The 18,699-nt window shown below is 50.3% G+C and overlaps 1 long non-coding RNA gene across 1 annotated transcript; it reads left to right on the plus strand.

Moving 5' to 3' along the window:
- The first annotated feature begins 5,088 nt into the window (after positions 1–5,088).
- LOC106735253 (uncharacterized) lies at positions 5,089–10,201 on the plus strand. Its single transcript, XR_001370646.2, has 2 exons — positions 5,089–8,634; positions 8,721–10,201. It is a non-coding gene; the product is annotated as an uncharacterized LOC106735253 (long non-coding RNA).
- The last annotated feature ends 8,498 nt before the right edge of the window (positions 10,202–18,699 follow it).

Consider the following 18,699-nt stretch of genomic DNA (forward strand, 5'->3'; position numbering starts at 1 on the left):
ATCGCCCAGGGCGTGCGGGGCGCCGGGGAAGCCACAGGCTTGCACAGCTGCGTGTGTGCGTGTGTGTGTGTGCATGTGAGTGCAAGCACACGGGGCTGCTGGTACCGTGGCCTTGGAAAGCCTCCACCTAAGCCCTCTGGAGTCAGAGTCCCCACTGTGGTATGCGCTTATATCAGGTGACTGCACATAGTTGGCAAGATGACCTGGTAAATTTGTCATGCCGGAGCATCAGTTAATCGGATGTGTCACCTTTATTTAGTGTCTCCTTCCATTTGGGAGGTTTGTTAGACCATTAAGGTTACATGGAAGTCTTTTACTTGTGCTGTTTCGTTTCGCTTGTTTTATAGAAACCAAGAGTGGTTCTGACGTTGACGTCGCAGAGTTGTCAGCAGCAGCCAGCGTTCGTGGTTGCTGTCCCCTGACCACTCAGCTGGCAGCTGTAGTTACAGGGTCTCCTCGTGATAGTTCCTGTTTCTGATTTGTGCAGGTGCCCGAAACCCACTAAATGCCAAATGCACCTGCGGCCGTCGGCAGTGCGTTTATTTCAGATCTGGAGGTCGAGTCCGTTAAAATCCAAATAGGAGTGGGGTCGTCGTGATGGCCGTGAGGACCGTACTTGGTCTGACAGCTTCACACTGTGTGACCCTCTGGGGCCCTTCTGAGCGGCCGGGACCGCCTCCCAGCAGCCTTTTCTGCTGCCCGTGGGTGCTGCTGCTGTGTAGGTCATGGGCATGTGGCTTACTGAAGGACTGAAAAGTGTGCAAGTAGGAAAACTGCTAGTGATGCATGTGTGTTCGTAGGGAAGTAAGTGAAGCTGCAATCCGTTAAACTTCTGTACTTTTTAATTTCTGTTAAATTACGGCTTTGTAAACAATCCCTTTATTAATAAAAGGAGCAAGTTAGACATGGCTTGTTGATCTCACGTGGTTGCATGGTCCCACGTTAGCCTTAGGGTCGCAGAACTGCTTGGTGGGCTCGTAGAGTGTGAGGAGGTGAAAGTCGGGGCTCAGGCCGTGTAACTTTAGTGTCTGGCTTTTGGAAATCCGAGGGAGACTGGGCTGTCAGCATCAGGAGAAGGTGGGCAGAGGAGGCCGTGCCCTCCGGGGTGTGGTGTGGCTGTGGCTCCTGTGAGTTATAGCGCCGTGGAGAAGTGCTGTCGCAGGCAGTGCAGTGCCTCTGAGCCTGTTAGACAGTTTCTCTGTGTGGTCTCTGCAGACAGTCACTTCCTCAAAGCACTGTAGTTCTGACCTGGCTCTCTGGAATCCAGATCAAATGTGTGATTTATTTTTGATACTTGACAGGAGCTAGTTAGATTTTAGTAAGACAATTTGAAAGCAAAGCAGGGTGTGGCTTTTTTAAGTTGTGGAAGACGTTGGAAAAAATAGCATCTGAAATTTATCATTTTTCTGACCTCTTGGTCTTATTTGGGAGGGTGTGGAGAAAAATACAAACTATGAAATGTTGTTGTCTACATGACATCTAACTGAATAATTTTGGATAACTTACAGTTCAACTGTAAAAATTCTGTTTCCAGATATAGTTCTTGATTCCATAGTAACCTGTTGAGCTTCGAACCTGGATTGCTGGGGTTTGTGAGGTTAGCTTTTGTTTAGCAGTACATATTGAAATACCATTTATGGCCATCTGTATTTTACAGGGGGGTTTTAAAATGCTACCTCTACTTTATTGCTGATAATTACAACTTAATAAAAGCCCTCACTCTTTCTGTGTTTCTGTTCTCTTCCTCCTGCCCTGTCCCTGCCTGCCCGTCGCACCCAGTCGCTGTGTGAGCTTACACCACCCAGGCCCTCTGCCCTCTGCTTGTGCTCAAGGTGCTCTCCTCTGTCTGTCTGTCTGCAGTCCCTCCCCCAGCGCTGTGCAGGCCTGGACTGCTTCAGTCTCCTCCTCAGGACAGCTTCAAGACCTAAAGGAGAGTTCCAAACTACCTCCCTCCCCCCCCCCACCATTTCACGTTCCCCCTCCTACCCCGCCGGTCTCACCCAGTTATTTCTGTGTTTATTGTCTATACTGTCTGTTGGAGCAGGGATTTTTTTTTAACCTCTATGTACCGAGAACAGCATTTGGCTCCCAGCATATGCTTGGTAAATACGTATGCCGTTGTAGACAGTCTCTGTAGGCATTGGCAAAGGGGTCTGGGAATTAAGTTTCTGGCAGGACAGTTGCCCTCCGTGGACAGCGCCACACAGTTGTGGGGAACAGCTGCTCTTACCCCAGTCTGTAGGGACACCGCCCAGTTTTATAACGGCACGTGTGGGTGGCAGGAGTGGGCTGTGGATCGGCAGAAGGTCACTGGTGGCTTCACCTACCCCCAAGGCCTCTGAAGGCGGTCCCCTCTGTGTGGCTCTGCTGTGGCTGTGGGTGTATGAGAGAAAAGCAGAGCCCACTGAGGTGACCAGGCTCCTCACGGGACAGGAAGGACAGGCCTGGGCCCAGGCCCGGGCCCGGGAGGGTGGCTCCCAGGTAGAGGCAGCATCGGCCTGAGTAGAACACTCTCATCTGCCCTCAGGTGGCAAAGGGGCTCCCCGTCTGTCCTGCCCGCCCTGGGAGTCCAGTCTGCTGCCGGCTCCCTCCAGAGGGGTATATCAGATCCCTCGCAGGACGCAGGGCAGCTGCAGGTGCGAGTGTCCTTTCAGGGTCCCACATGGTCACGAGGACACTAACATTTACAGAAGGTGAGCAACGCCACCAAAGGCTGAGATGAGCACATACAACTTGTCTTGGAGAATACAAGACAGAACAACTTAAAAAGGTAACCCTGCTAATATCTGAAAGTCACGTTCTGAGATACAGTGCTCGATGTGTTGGTGCTCTGTGGGGGAGCCAGGGCTGCTGATGGTCCTGAGGGCACAGCCTCTTGAAGCGGCATTAGTGCCCTTGTGAAGGAGGCCCCAAGGAGCTCGTGGTCACATTCACCGTGGAAAGACAGCAGAGGCCCATCTGTGAGCCAGAGAGTGGGCCTCCGCATACTCCAGAGCGGCCTCTGAGCGTGAGCCATGAGCTCTGCCTACAAATGCCCAGGCCTGGCGTACTAGCCGCTCAGTAGTCCACATCCTCACTGCAGTGCGAGTTGGGGTGCTAGAGAAATGGAGGCCACTGGGAGTTATAATCAGATGTTTTAACTAAAAATTGTTGGGCAAGGGACAGCCCTGTGGCCTCGTGGTTAAGACAGCTGGATCCTACGTTGCTGACCATGTGATTCGAATCCTAGACCCGGCAGCTTGAAAAACGCCCTGTTCCTGCGTGTCCCAGATCCAGCAGGGTGGAGGAATGCAGAAGGGGTTGCAGCACAACCGTGTCCATTGGCAAGTGCTTCCTCCCTCTCCCTTTGTCTCAGTCCTTGCTTTTCCACAAATGTCCGAAGGTACTACATAGAGTCGCTCAGCTCCTTGCTGCTTCCGAGCAGTGAACGCGGTCCATCATGGCTGTATTGTGTATAGCTCTGAAAACAGCTCGCACCGACTGTCAGTGCTCTCTGCACTATTACAGGTGGAGGTCTCGGCGGTTTAGGGAGCTCAGTGAGAGATTGACCCTTAAAATTCCTTTCCTCTAAAACCACTCCTGGCTCCTAAATATGTATTGGTCAGAGTTCTCCCGAGATACCAAATCAATAGAATAAATATGTATGTGACGGAAGGGGGTTAATTGTGGGAGTTACCTCATACGAGATAACAAGGCAGAGAAGTCTCGCAGTAGGTTGTCTGCAAGCCAGAGTAACATGGAATACTCAGGCAGGGAAGTGGGGGTGAATGATATTCTCCTACGATTTATGTGATACACAGTTCTAAGAAAATACTTAAATGGGAAAGGGGCCGGAAGAGAGAGAAGAAACGGAGAAGGACCGCGCATTCCTGGAAGCCAAAGTTCTTTGTAGTAAGCCTCTCACAGAAAGTGTTTCTGCAGCTGAACTGCAGCCTCAGGATGGCGCTGCTCCAGCACCCCTCCGTGTGGACCTGCTTGTGTCATGAACATGCTCGTTCCACACCGGATGGCTGCTTGCTGTCCACTGGCCCTGCAGCTGCAGGGGCCCTGCCCTCGAGGCAGCACCGTGGCCTTCAAGGACATGCTCTGTTGGCTCCTCTGGTTCCTCTAGGAGTGCCTTGGTGGTGGAGAGCCATGTCATGTGAGGCGTGCCCCTGCTAGGGTGTCCTCCGTCCAGGTGAGGGCTTGCCATCTCCGTGCCTGTCCGAAGGGCCGTTCTGGCTTCTGTGCCTGTGGGCTCTGCAGAGGCTGCTATGGGCTTTCATGGGAACTTGTTCCTCCATCCCCCGACTTCCATTGACCATTGTACTTTTTTTTTTTTTTTTTTTTTTTGAGAGGTTTTTCACTATAGGGCGTGTGCGCTCGCCAGACAGACAGAGCGCATGTGTGCCCAAAACCCCAGAAGAGAATAGGAACGGGATTTGGACATGGCCACCCCCACTTCGGGGTTTGATTTCTCACTTTCCCTCTCTCTGTCTCTTTCTGATAAGTACACACGCCCTAGGGCAAAAACCTAAAAAAAAAATTCTCGTGACCCTCCCATCCACCTCCTCCCACTCACCTTCCTAAACAGCTTCTGGAATCTACTTCTCTGCTTTCCTGGCCTCCAGTTTCTGCCACGCAGTGTGGACATTTGGTATCCTTTAGCATTTGTCCTTCATAGTCTGGCTGGTGTCTTCCAGGTTCATCCCCTTGTGTCACGTGGCAGGATACTGCCATTCTTTAGGGCTGATACTGCTCGGTTGTGTCTATGTGCCGTTTTCCCAATTCAGTCATCAGGTGTCGGGCACGCAGGTCGAGCCCATGAATCAGCTGTCGTGACTAGTGCCGCAGTGCGCTCATCATACAGACAGAGAGAGAGACAGAGAGATAGAAAGCAAGAAATCACCCCCCCAGGGGATGGCCATGCGGCAGTCCCTCCTCCTCCATTCTCCTCTCGGGATCTTGGGCATGCATGCACACGCGCCTGGCGTGAGGTTAAGCCACTGGGTCCGGGACTTGAACTGTGGTCAACTACATGGGAGTCCAGCGACATAGCCATTACGCTAACTGCTGGTCCCATAATTATCAATTTTGTTTATCCTCTTGAAGAACCAGCTTTTTAGTTTGTTGATTTTTTTTTTGTATTGCATTTTAGTTATCTGTTTCATTTATTTCCGCTCTCATCTCTATTGTTTCTATTCTTCTATTACTTTTGACTTTAGCTTGTTCTTGTTTTTCCAGTTCCTTGAGATACAACATTAGATTGTTTATTTATAATCCTTTTTTTCTTATGAGAATAAGTTGCTGTAAACCTTTCTCTTACTACCATGTTTGCTGTATTCTAGAGGTTCTGGAGTATAGTGTTTTTATTATAATTTGTTTTAAGAAATTTTAAAATTTCATTTTTAATTTGTTCAGTAGATTCAAAATCATTCAGGAGCATGTCGTTTAGTTCCCATGTGTTTTTTGTATTTTCAGAAGTTTTCTTTTGTTGATTTCAAGTTTAACTCCATTATAGTCAGAGAAGATGCTAAAGATGCTTCTATCCTAGATTTGTAGAGGCTTACGTTGTGCCCTGTTAGAAAATGCCCCGTGTGCTGCTGAAAACTGTGTGTGTTCTATTTGCTGGGTGACGTGGTCTGTGAACGTTCAGGTCCGTTCGGTTTTCGCTATCACCTAGCTGCAGTGTCTGTTTGTCTTTGTTTAGATGAGCTGTCCAGTTGTGAGAATGGAGTGTCGGGATCTCCAGCAGTAAATGTATTTGAGTCTGTGTCCCCTTCAGATTTACAGTCTGGTTTATATATTTGGGCACACTAAAGTGTGCAGAAATATTTATAAAAAAATGTAATGAGCGTTTTGTCTCTTTTTTATAGATTTTTATTTTTAAATCACTTTTGTCTGATATTAGGATGACTACACCTGCTTTTAATTTTTAATTTTTTTTTACTTGCATTAATTGACATTCCATTCTATCTGTGTGTTTTTATTCCAGTGAGGTGTGTTTCTTACGAGCTTAAAGAGGGCTTTTTTTTTTTCCCCCATTTAGCCAATATGTATTTTTAGATGGGGGGGGAGTTTAGTTCATTTATAGTCAATGATATTATTATGTACAAATTTATAGCTTCCATTTTGTTGGTTAGTTATGTGTGTTTTCTTATTTCTCCTGTTATTGCTTGTCTTTGCTATTTGGTAGATTTCCATAGTGGAAGGGTGAATCATTTCTTTGTTCATGTGGTTGTTCTGCTGGTGAGTTTTATAGATTCACGTGTTTCCATGGAGATAATTATCTTCCTTTCTTTTCCAGATGTAGCACACCCTCACATGTTTTGTTTCTTTTTTTTTTTTAACAGAGAGAAATCTTTACTATAGGGTGTGTGCACTCGCTGGAGAGACAGAAACAGAGACAGAAAGTGAGAAATCAGCCCCCAAGAGGATTGGCCACACCACAGTCCCTTCTCCTCTCAGGGTTTGGGCCCGCATGCACGTGCAGCTGGCGTGAGCTCTAAGTTGCCAGGCGGGAGTCCAGCAGTGCAACCACCACGCCACCCGCTAGCCCCTCTCGAGCTTCTTAAGGAGCCAATCTGTCTCTGGTGAATTCTTCAGTCTTGGCTTGCCTGGAAATTATTTTTGCTTCATATTTGAAGGAAAGTTTTGTGGGGTATATATTCTTGGTTAAACTGTTTTTCTTTTAGAATTTGGAATATGTTGTCTCCCTCCCTCCTGGCCTGTAAGGTTTCTGCTGAGATGTCTGAGGTTAGTCTGATGGGGTATCCTTTGTAGGTAACGTCTCCCTTATCTCTAGACATTTTTAGGATTTTCTCTTTATCTTTTTAGCATGGAGTATAAATTTTTCAGTTTTCCTCAGAGGTTGGAGTCTGGGTGTAATACTGTGGTAGATGACGGTGGACAAGTTGCTTAACCCGGTGCCGGTTTCCTCATCTCTGAAGGTTGGCTTAAAGACTTCCTTTATAGTTGACAGAGCTTTTGACACTGGTTTTGCAAAAACTAAGTATGCAGCAAATACTTCGCATGAATATGTCACGTCCCCCTTAAAACCGTCACCCCCTGAGTTACCTCAAGTGTAATGAATGTTTATGACCGAGTGGCTTTTTCTCATGCCCCTGTTGGTGTGCCATGGTCAGTAGATGAGGCACAGAGACAGGGACCTGGATTTGTGGTCTCTACTCAGCCCACAGGTAGAGGAGCCAGTGTATCTTAACTATATGGAAATGCCAGAACAGTTCCAGACATCATGGTTTGCAATAAAAGTTTACATTGAATAGGATTTGAACACCAAAAGGGAAAAGAAAAACGTTGTAATTTCGTTCACAGGAGAACTATAGGCTTAGAAAAATAACCATTCTCAGTCCACTACGGATGTGCTGCCCGGGGTAAGACATAGCCTCACTTACACGGTCTTAGATGTGTCCATGAGGAAGACAGAGTAAGACGCTAGAATTGATCCTGACTTTGAAACTAATTATAAAAAAGAAATCCTTTGGGTTATACCCCAACTAGTAGTTCCTGAGTTAAATTTTGAATAGAAATAGACTCTTTATTATTGATAGTCCAGTGACAGAGAGGAGTACAGCAGGTAGACGCATCATAAGAATGTTTAAATTTATTGCTGACTTGACACAAAACATCAATGGACATAACATAAAACTATACCATGCCATCGTGATGACCTTAGGCAAAACTGGCCAACGAAGATCTTTAGAAGAACAGACATATACTATAAAATGTTAGTAATCGCCAAAAGAAAATAGAGGTTACCCGAATCCTCTATTCACATGATAAAAGAACCTGAAAAAGTTTTCGGAAGCTGACAGTTCTAACACTTATATGATATTTCCAAAAATGAATTGTAAAGATTGATGGAACTCGTAAACTCTCTCAATAATTAAAAAGACCATTTGAATATTCCAGAGTAAAATTAAATTATAGAAAAATCATTGTCTGTGAAGAGGTGATATCAAAACATATGCTGCTAAATCAATGTGGGAAAAATTTAAATGTGTCGGTTAATATTTTTTATTTTCCTAAATTTTGTGTTATTGATGATATTTGTCAGAGTTAAACTTTTTAAATTTAAAGCTAGGATTTTGTTTCTTATTCAGAGTACTTAACATTTACAGTTAATTTTGCATACTTGCATATTCATTTTCTGAAAGAAGGCTGTCACGGGTCTTACAGGCTTCTAGGAAACAAAGCTCTGCTGTAGTCAGTGGGCTGGGTTTACGGAAGGGCAAAGTGGAGACGGGAGGACAGCACAGCTCTTCCCAGGTGGCATCCGTTACTGAAGATACCTACTAGTTCGAATATGAGCAGCACATTTTAAAAATCCTGGGAGCTGCTTTTTTTTTTTTTTTTAAGAATTATTTATTTAATTTTATTTATTCATTTTATTTTAATTTGACCAGAGAGAGACAGACGGAAAGAAAGTGAGAAAGCAAGCCACCAGGTCCGGAACTCAAACCAGTTGGCCATGTGCAAGTATCCAGCACTTTAACCACCACGCCACCTGCTGGTCCCAAGAAATAGTGGAACCTTCTTACCTGACACTCAGATCCTGAGGACTCAGGATGGGGTCTACAGGTGCTGTCCTCCTCACTCTTCCTGGCTCTCAAACCTTCGCTCAGTGAATATGTGGTAAGCTGAGTTGTCCCAAGACTAGTGCCTTGGACTACCTCGTGGGTTACCTGAGGTGTCCTTCTCTGACATTCTTCACCCTCCAGGGACATGCGTGTCCCAGATGCGGTCAGCAGCCTGAGGCAGGCCGTCGCTTGGTTGCAGTGCTGCGTCTGACTGTCGGGGTCCTGGGTGCAGACAACAGAATCTGCCTACCAGGCATAAAGTCCAGGCGGGAACCCAGCACGTTTCCCTGGTAGGACCCCCTCCTCCCCCGGAGCCTGGCCTACCCCTGAGCCCCCTGAGCTGGTGTCTAGGAGCCAGCCCCTGCCAGCTGCCACGCTGCCCTGCCATCACGCCTCTGAAGGGCGAGCCACGACCTCTGATTGGCAGACTGAGGGCTTGCCTGTGGCTTCAGGAGTGGGCAGTGGCTCCCGTTGAGGCCGCGTCGAGAACTCGCCCCAGGCGCACTGGATGGAGCTAAAGGCTAGTGGCTACCACGCCTTTCCCCGCCCCCTCCTTACCATCTGTGATTATTGTGCTATTTCTGGCTACGAGTTTATTCAACCCAGCTGCTCACCGAGCTGGCTGGCCATGTCCACCCCGTCCGCCTCTGGCCTGGAACTGGGTTGCTGAACTTCTCGTGCATCCTGCAGGTTGCTCACTGTCTAGACCTTTGGGTGGAGGCCTGCTCGCCTCAGATTGGCCTCGGCTCATGGCGAGCATGACCTCGGGCCAGGTAGAGGGGTTCCCGGAGACACTGGGCACCGTGTGGGTCAGGTACCTGTGGGCGGGAAACTGCGCCTTCATGCAGCCTGAAGACTGAAGCGGCGGCTGCATGGCCTCCACGATGCAGAGGTTGGGCACGTTTTGTCTGCCAACTCCGAGTCTCAGGTTATGACATCCTGGCCCACCATCAGACCCTCCTTCTAAGGGGAACTCATTCATGCTGATCGTTCTCCTCGGACATCACGTCATGGCGGCTGCTGAGCAGGGGCTGCGCTGGAAGGCACCACTCACTACTGAGGGCTTGCTGTGTGCTTGGACGGTGTGGGCGCCTGGCGCGGTTCTTAATCCTCAGAGCTGGGTGGGCGATGCATCAGTGAGGGCGCTGCCCCGCCAGAGGCCCCGTGGTCGCACTGGGCTTTTTCTGGTCCCAGCGGGGTCCTCTGCAAAGCTGGGCAGCGGCCTCCCAGGTGACATCGCACCTGCAGGCTGTTCCACACTGCCCAGACCTGTCCCAGGGCAGTGCCTCTGAAGCGAGGTGGCCAGAGGGAGCCCGGACCTCATGCGCCTACTCAGTCATGCATCACCTCGCTCGGACACACTGGTGGCCTGCCAGGGTGCAGCACTGCTGTCTGTGTTCGGGGAGGGAGGGCCCGGACAGCCTGCTGAGAACCGGCAGTTTGCCAGCGTACCGAGCGTCGCCTCGGACCCTCAGCCCTGGGGACCAAATCCACACGCTCCCACTGGTCCTTCTCAGCTCCGAGTCCATCAGCGTCTTCCCCCTGTCATGGCCTGTTTGTTCATGCCGTCATCAGCTTTCAGAGATGTTTCTCATTTTAATAAAGACCAATTTATAAATTTTTTCCTCAGTGAGCTGTGCTTATGTTGTATCTAAATACTTACTGCCAACCCCAAAGGTCACCTGGACTTTCTTCTTGTTTTTCTAGAAATTTATATTTCTGTGTCTTACATTTATGTAAAAATAATGTATTTTGAGTTAATTGTTGTGAAAGACGTAAGGTCCGTGTCTGACTCGGTACCTTCGTACATATGGATGTCCCGTTTTTCTAGCCCCATTTGTTGGAAAGAACCCCCCGCTTTCTGATTGAATGACCTTCGTTCCTCGATCAGCGCTTCCAGAGACCTCTCCCCAGAGTTGCAGCCAGCATAGTGTGGGGACCCTGGCTAGTCTCTGTTCTTCCAGCTCTGTCTCCAGGGGGTGACTAAGAACACTCTGTTGAACACACCTAGCAAGCTGGTGGTCACTTCAGGTTCCCACCACACAGTGAGACCATGGCGAGTCCCGGTCCCTGCGTCTGTCTGTCCATGCTGTCCGACTAGCAGACATGGACTGCTGGCTTGGGGAAGTGGAGGAGTCCGACCCAGTAAGGCCCAGGATCTGTCTTGAGCCTTTTGACCTCTACCTCTTAGGTCGGACAGCATGTTGGCAAGGCTGCTGCTGTGTACACCCCGACCTAGGAATAAGACTTAGGTCGATTTAGCATGTCAGCAAGGCTGTTTGCTATTTGCTCCAGAAAACTGTGGTAGCCTTGCTGGGAAGCGACCCCCGTCAGACTCCCCAATATACTACGATAAAAGAATTACATAGCTCTCTTATATATCCTGAGTATATGATAAAATTTTCCAGGAAGTTCCCTGACCGCTCCCCTTTGCTTTGACCACCTATTGTTAATTACAATGCTTTACTCCAAACGGTTACAATAGAGAATGTGATAAAGTCAAATCTAGGCAGAAATCTTCTTGACCTTTGGAAGGCTCTTCAAAATACATTTAACATAAGCTTAAAAATAACCTTTTCTTTACATAAGGCCAAAACTGGCCCAGGACACCCCCGCCCTCACCAAGTAAAATAGACAAATATATTAGGATTCCTCAAATTAAGTTTTAAATCCCTATAAAACTGTATAAATATCATTCTTTATTAAGATCCATAAGAACTAATATCTGTACTTGAGATTTTCTTTTCTCAGCACCATTCCCAGTAATCACAAGATGGCTGCTGCACCGCATCAGCTGATAATCACCTCTGCTTACCGGAACCGCTTTCCCGAAACTGCATTCCATGGAGACCCACCTACAATTGCGGAACTGCACTAGACCCACCCTTAATCCAACCCTGAATTGCACTAGACCCACCCTTAATCCAACCCTGAATAGAATCTATGTTCTCTATTGTTAAAACTTCATGAGCTGATAATTGAAACACGTAGTCCCTCTTCCATTTACTTGTATGTAACACATTTTCAATAAAAAGGCACAGTAATTCCTGGCAGTTGTCACTCTTCAGAGATCGATCTCTAAGGGGTGTCTGGCAAAGGACGTGCATGAAAAAGGCACTGAGGCCTTAGTCTTCTCCTTCACCTGCGCCGCCTCCATCCAGTCAACCCACCCCCACCGAGGCTAGAGCCCATCAGGGAAGATTAGGGCTTGGAGGGATAACCACTGTGGTTCCCTTCACTCCAGCGCCTCCCCTTCTGCAGCGTGGGTGCAGATCAGGGAGATGCCACCTGACCCACTCGGGCCCAGGGACTCACAGACACATCGCCCTCCCACCCCCATCTGAGAGCAGGAAGCTGAATCTCCTGACAACCCCCGGGAATCTTATTCTCAGAACATAATCCAGCTTCAGGAGAAGAGGCCCTGAAAGCGGGACTGGGATCTCAAAGCCCTTGAAATGTGAGCACAGGCCCCCAGGAGTGAGCCTCGCACCATCTTCTCAGTAACTTCCAAGGCCTGTCCTCTGTCCCGGGCCCTAGCACAGCCTGTTCCAAAGGCCTGCACTGTGTAGGAGTGCAGATGTGCTCTCTGCAGCCCACAGTCCACGCCCAGTCACTGAGCAGCGCTGGACAAAGAAAACGCCAGGAAGCTGGGGTCTGGAGTAGCTGAGATGTGTTTCCCAGTTCCTGGAAAATGCCTGGCCACAGTGCCACTGCTGTCGCCTTTTAGCGGCTTTATTGGGAATTTGCGTCACACACCATTTGCCATTGAAACGGTGTGACAGCAGTTTCTAGTATATTCAGAGTTATGCTGTGGTCACAGTCAGTTTTGAAACATTTGCATCACCTCAAAAAGATCTCTCTGCAGACTTGCTCCTAAACATTCCGAAGCACGTGATCTGGGCCTCCGGCACCTTTCACTTGTGTGTTTGGGACTCGTCATTTTGTAGCAACGATCAGAACTCCATTTTTTGTTATTGCCAAATAATAGCCCAGTGCCCGGCACATGGTTTGGATCTGGTTTGTTTCCCAGAGGTTCTTGTGCTGGAAGCCCAGTCCCCAAGGTAATGGCATTGAGAGGTGCTGGAACCTTTACCAGGTGGCACCTAGCGGATGGCGTTTGGGATGGGGTGGATTCCTTGTGACTAGGTGAATGCCTCGCCGCTGGGTTAGACTTATGTCTGCAATTTCAAGTTTCAGTTTTAAATGTGTCTCATCTTTTCTGTTTCTCATTACTGCTTTTTTTTTTTTAACCAAACAAAAAACTGGTTCTTTTAAGTAGGTAAAATTGACAAACCCGTAACAAAGGAATACAGAGGAAAGAACTAGATAAATCCATAACGTCAGGCTGTGTCACCACAAATGTCACAAATTCAAAAGGTCATTTAAAGTTCTGCCTGCAGCTTTATGCCTGCGAACTAGGGAGCCTAGCTGAAATCACACATTCTTGGACACACACAGCGTCCAGGACTGCCTCAGAAAGGACGAGGAGGCCTGAGCAGACCAGTGGCACATAATGAGACCGAACAGTAACAGCCCTCCCGCGAGCAAAGCCCAGGTCCTGAGGACTTCACTCGGTTCTACAACGCTTAAGAGAATTAATGGCAACCCTCCTCGAACTATTTACAAAGAGCCAAACGGAAAGAACCCTCCCAATTCATCCTATGAAGCCTCCAGCACAGGGCCGGAAATCCTGGCCGGTGTAGTCAGACAAGAGGAAGTAAAAGGCCTTCGAAGAGGAAAAAATTGTTCCTGTTGACAGGTGACTTGATCATACACATAGGAAGCCCAAAGGAATCCACAAAAACGCTCCTGTAAGTGATAAACGAATTCAGTGAAGTAGCAGAATGCAAAATCAATATACAAAAATCTGTAGGGTTTTTATACACTCAAAATGAACAGATGGAGGTGGAATTAGAGAAATCCCATTTGCAATAGCCACACAAAAATAAAGCACTTAGGTATAAACCTAACCAAAGTGGTGAAAGGTCTCCACATGGAAAACTGGAAAGTTGAAAAGAGATTGAGCGAGATACGAAGAGTGGAAAGACATCCCATGTTCCTGGATTGGACAAATCAACATAATTCAGTGTTTGTGTTTTTTTTCCCATTAAGTGAATAGTTTCTGGTTTGACAACTGAATTCCTTAAATTATTTCTCACTGTCTTGTTATTTCTTAGCAGTTGCTGCAGGGCTTAACTGCCCCTCGATTTGTCAGTGTCTGCGTGCTTCATGCTGGTTTCCGGTAAGGGAGGGCAGCATTTCTCGCCCCTCTTGTTCTTGCCATCATGGTCATACTACGCGTCTGTAGGCTGCAAACCCAAACATGCTGTCCTAATTATTACTCGATACCATTGTTTCTACAGAACCTGAGACTGGGGAGGGAGGAGGAGAGAGGAGGATTGCATGAAAGGGACACTGCTTCCTGGAGTGCAGGGACGCCCTGTGCTTATTTGGGGAGGATTTGTGAGCCCCACTTTGCAGCTGTGCAGGGAATGAATCCCCCTCCCACAGCCTGGGAGCCACCGGTGAGTCCCGGAGCATGCCCTGTCCGTTAGCAGGCTCCCATCCTGGCAGAGCTTCCCACCTGGTGGTTACTCAGCAGGACTGAGAAGACTCCTGGTCTTCCTGCACCTCTGGAACAGCAGGTGCCGAGGCTCCTCATGGATGGCTGAGTTCCCGTAGTCCATCTAAGTACAGTTTAGGCACAAACCTTTGATAGCTGCCTATGATCTTTCAACAAATCGCGTGAACATACCGAATGATGGTTTTCAGGGTAACCGACTTGTGTTCTCCAAAGACTCCAAGCGGATGCAGAGTGGGCCAGAACATCAGGAGGAGGCAGGCTTTGGCGGGGCTGATTGCTGAATTGTAGGACATGAAGTCCTAAAGGAAGCTGGGGGTCATCCCCCAGTGACAGCGAGCCTTGGAGGTCACTACCCCCTCCTGGTGACCAAGGAGCCTTGGAAGTCACCCTCCCCCGTGACCAGTGAGCCTCGGAGGTCACACACACACACCCTCTGTGACCAGTGAGCCTCGGAAGTCACACTTACACACATACTCGTGACCAGTGAGCCTCGGAGGTCACACACACGCAAATAGCCGTGACCAGTGAGCCTCGGAGGTCACACACACACACACCCCCCGTTCGTTACCAGTGAGCCTTGGAAGTCACACACACACACACACACACACCCCCGTGACCAGTGAGCCTTGGCAGTCACCCCCGCCCTGTGGCCAGCGAGCCTTGGGAAGGTAATTCTCGACCTGAGTGTGAGCGAATGCATACTTAGTTGTGCTTGGTGTGTGTGTGTGTGTGTGTGGGGGGGTGTTATAGAGGAAAGACAGGTAAGTAATGGGGAGTGCCCAGGGTGGTTCTGGCCATCATTCCGTGAAGGCCACATGGTTATATTTTCAGGTCTAGACGTTCCCTAGGCAGGCAGTGACCAAGTACGCTAAGCTCTGTGTAAATAAAGTCAAACCCGATGTGAACAGCGGCTCACAGTTCATGCAAGTAAGACCCGTGTTTGGGGATGTAGTGAAAAACAGTGACTGAACGCCATGGACATTTCCTGTTCAGGGAAAGAACGTGGGATCCTGGGTCCTGCCAGGCCACCCCTCCATCCAGCCCCTGAGCTGGGTCCAGCCCCGCCTTGCTGAGCTGCCTTGCTGAGCTGCCTGGGTGCTTCCTGCTGGGCCTGGAGCCCAGCACAGGGCTCTAGGAAGGGGAAGGAGCTGCACTCTTTCTGGGAGATTTAAAAGCCAGAGCTCTGCCTCAGCAGCTGGTTTGGGAAGTTACTGCATGAGCCCACCTCCCAGACTGGACCGGGACCAGGCAGCCCTGCCCTGCCCACGTGGTACAGAGCTCTGGCCCCGCTGGGGTCTTGAACAGCTGGGCGACTGTAAGGGAGGCAGACGGGGGCGGGGCCCCTCATGAGTCACCCTGGACCTGTTCTGAGAGAAGGGCAGGGTCCCGAGGCTCAGGGCCACTGGGGGGCGCCCTGGGCGGGCCTGCTGTCTGGCAAGGCCACACTCTGCTGAGCCAAAGAACGCCCCAGAGGCTTTTCTGTCTTGAAAGCAGCCCCTCAAGGTGCTGGGCTCCATGCTCTCTTCTTCGTGTTGAGGCATTTAGTGAAGACCGTCCCTGAGCGCAGTGGCGGGGCACAGAGGTGGAGGATTGTGATGACAACGCGTGGGGTGATGTCTAACTGGGCTGCTGCGGTGAGTCTGTGCTGGGAAAGTCCCTCCATCAGCGGTCTGTGATGACAAGCACAGGTCACGGCCAAGCTCGCCTCGCCAGCACCCCCTGGCTGTGGGGCGGTGCCCCTGCAGCCTTCTCCATGTCTGCAAATGGAAGTTAAACATTGCTCTGGGCGTGTAAGTGGATTCGGCAGTGTGCCTCCCAGAAACACTGGAAGGCTAATTTTCTACAGAAAAGAAATTAACTCAGGGCTCAGAAAACATGGGGGAAAATAAAGACTTCTAGAGGGAAATAGAGCACTTAACCTACTATACAAGAAGGAAGAAATACGTACTCTGCCGGCTCATTGTGGTCACGGAGACAGAGGGCAGAGCAACGGAAGAGAGTGAAAGTCCGACCCTCAGAGAGACAGAGAGACCAACAGAAAAAGGGGGGTTGGAGGTCAGGGGGAGAGGGCAGGAGGGAAGTGTGGTCACAGGTGTGTGTGTGTGAGTGCACGCGTGTGGTCCGAGGGCAGTAAGCCCACCTGGGAATCAGTGGATGCTGGGTGAGATAGGCTGGTTTCCTGCTCGTTCTGACAGCCTGGACTGGGGGCTCTGTTGTGGGAAGGGGCTGCCGGACCTGGCCGCCCCGGCTCTCACTCAGTGGCGAGCCTCCACGCGGCTCCCGACACTCCGCTGCACGGCCCGCTCTGCGGGGACCAGCCCTGGCAGCTGCAGTGGTTCAGAAACATGGTCTCAGACACCTGCCTAGGGGTTGAATAAAATCCTGAAGGCTCTCTGCAGCCCAGTTCTGGCGGGACTGGAACACACGAAATGCAGCACGTTACATGCATGTAAATGTTCAGCAGGTCTTTGGCCAGAGGGCACGTGCACTTGCCAGAGAGACAGAGAGAGCGGGTGTGGTCACGCTGCAACCCCTGCTCCTCTGGGTCTCTGTCCCATCGGGTTTTCCGAGCTGCAGGCTGGGGCTGAAACCACGATCAGCCCTGAGGGGTCCAGCTTTCTAGCACAGCGTTTAGCCGCTGCACGGGGCTGGGCCTAGCAGGTTATTTGTATAGGGGAGGTTTACTTTCCAACCTCAGTAATTCTTGAAAAACGAGTCAGTGAAGCTCCTCGGAGTTTTCAGACGTTTATTTGTGTATTGCAAAGGTCAGAACTCTTCAGTCCTAGGAAGCATTCAGGTATCTCACCCTGAGAGGGAGTTGGAGCGAGCGTCGTCCCCAGGGTGTGCCGGCCAGGGTTGCTGCCTGTCCTGGCACGTGCAGTGTTAGCAGCGCCGCCGCGGCCACGTGCAGACTGCTGTCCCGGGGCCATGTGGGCTGGAGGAGCATGAGAAATATAGGTCACTGGAAGCCACGCTGCGGCAGGCCTGCAGGAGCTGCCTCTGCCAGAGCTGTGAGTTTTCCACTGTGGTTTGACTCTGCGGTTTCAGAAGTTCTGTGCGCTGAGACTGCTGTTGGTAATCGCGGCCACACCGGAGTGGGCCTGCTAGCAGTCCTTACTCGGAGTGGGGTGTCCTCGGCACCTGAATTTGCTCTTTAAATCAAAGTCTTGCTGGTTAAAAGCAGCTCTAACATCATGGGAGTTGAGTGCTGGTGTTGCCTGGAGAGGTGAGGGGAATCGTGCTTCTCACATGGGGACACGAAATGTGTGGCTCTTTTCCACACTAGCAGCCCAGGCTCCAACTCCGTGGACACTGGGTGTCCGGCAGCGCCTGGGTTCTGACAGCGGTTACGCAGTGTCAGAACCGAAGCTGAGGGCTGGCTCCCGCCTCCCTCCTGTGTTTCTGACTGTCAGCTCTGAGCCAGGAATGACAGTGACCCCCTCCTCGGGCTCTATCATTTGCTAGAACTGGTCACAGAAGTCGAGGGAATGTTCTCATTTCTTGTTTCTTTCGTAGAGGCTTTTGCCTTAGGGTATGTGAGCGCGCTGGGGAGAGAGACAGACGGGTAGTGAGACAGAAAGTGAGAAATCATTCCTCAGGGGGATGGCCATGCCGCAATCCCTTCTCCATTCTCCCCTCGGGATCGCAGGCATGTGTGTACATGTGCCCTTGGCTTGAAGCAACCTGACGGCAGGTGGCCGGACTGCAGCGACTAACTGCTCCGCCAGCTGCTGGCCCCACAGTCTCCTATTATGTTACGAAGATACTATAAAGAAAATGGATGAGGGGCCGGCAGTGGCGTGCTGACTGAGCCCTAGACTTGGTGGCTTGCTTTCTCACTTTCCCTCTCTGTTTCTCTTTGGTCAAATTAAAACACAGTAACAACAATAAGTAAAATGAAATAGAATAACGATTTAAAAAGAAAAGAATGCAGACGAGCAGCCGGGGGAGGCGGTGCCCAGGGCAGGGTTGGCGGCCAGGGCAGGAGCACAAGTGTCGTGGCACTGGGGCCACTGTTCTCACGTGGCACAGCGAGCTCTGTGAGCCCTGCTTGGGTTTTGACGGAGGCTCCATTCCACAGCCACGGCCAGGTCTTTGGTCACTGGTGTTTAACTCGGTCTCCCTCCCGTCTCCGCTCCCCAGAGGTTGGGGGCAGAGCCAAAGGTTCCACCCCTCTAAGGACGTGGTCAGCCCTCTGATGGCCATCCTCCAGCTCCCAACCTCCAGCCTCCATTCTGCCCGGTCTGCCGGGGCCGCTGAGCGCCACCTCACCAGTGTGAACTCAGGAATGGGGGAAAGGTGCTGTTCTATGTCACACAGGTGCTTTTCTCAGCCCTGTGGCTCAGGGGCCAGGGCGGGGACCCAGCGGGCATCAGGAGAGTTAAAGAGCTGGGTGTTGGTGTGGAAAACCCCACATACTTGGTGTCAGAAGTGGCGACGTGCTGGGCTGGGCTGGCGCCTGTCGTGTGTGCCGTGGCTCCTCGAGCAGCCACCTAAAGCTATTCCAGGGGCCGTGGTGGTGGGGGCAGGTAGCGC

Source organism: Tupaia chinensis, unplaced genomic scaffold (genome assembly GCF_000334495.1).
Source record: "Tupaia chinensis unplaced genomic scaffold, TupChi_1.0 Scaffold000346_1, whole genome shotgun sequence".
Lineage (NCBI taxonomy): Eukaryota > Metazoa > Chordata > Mammalia > Scandentia > Tupaiidae > Tupaia > Tupaia belangeri.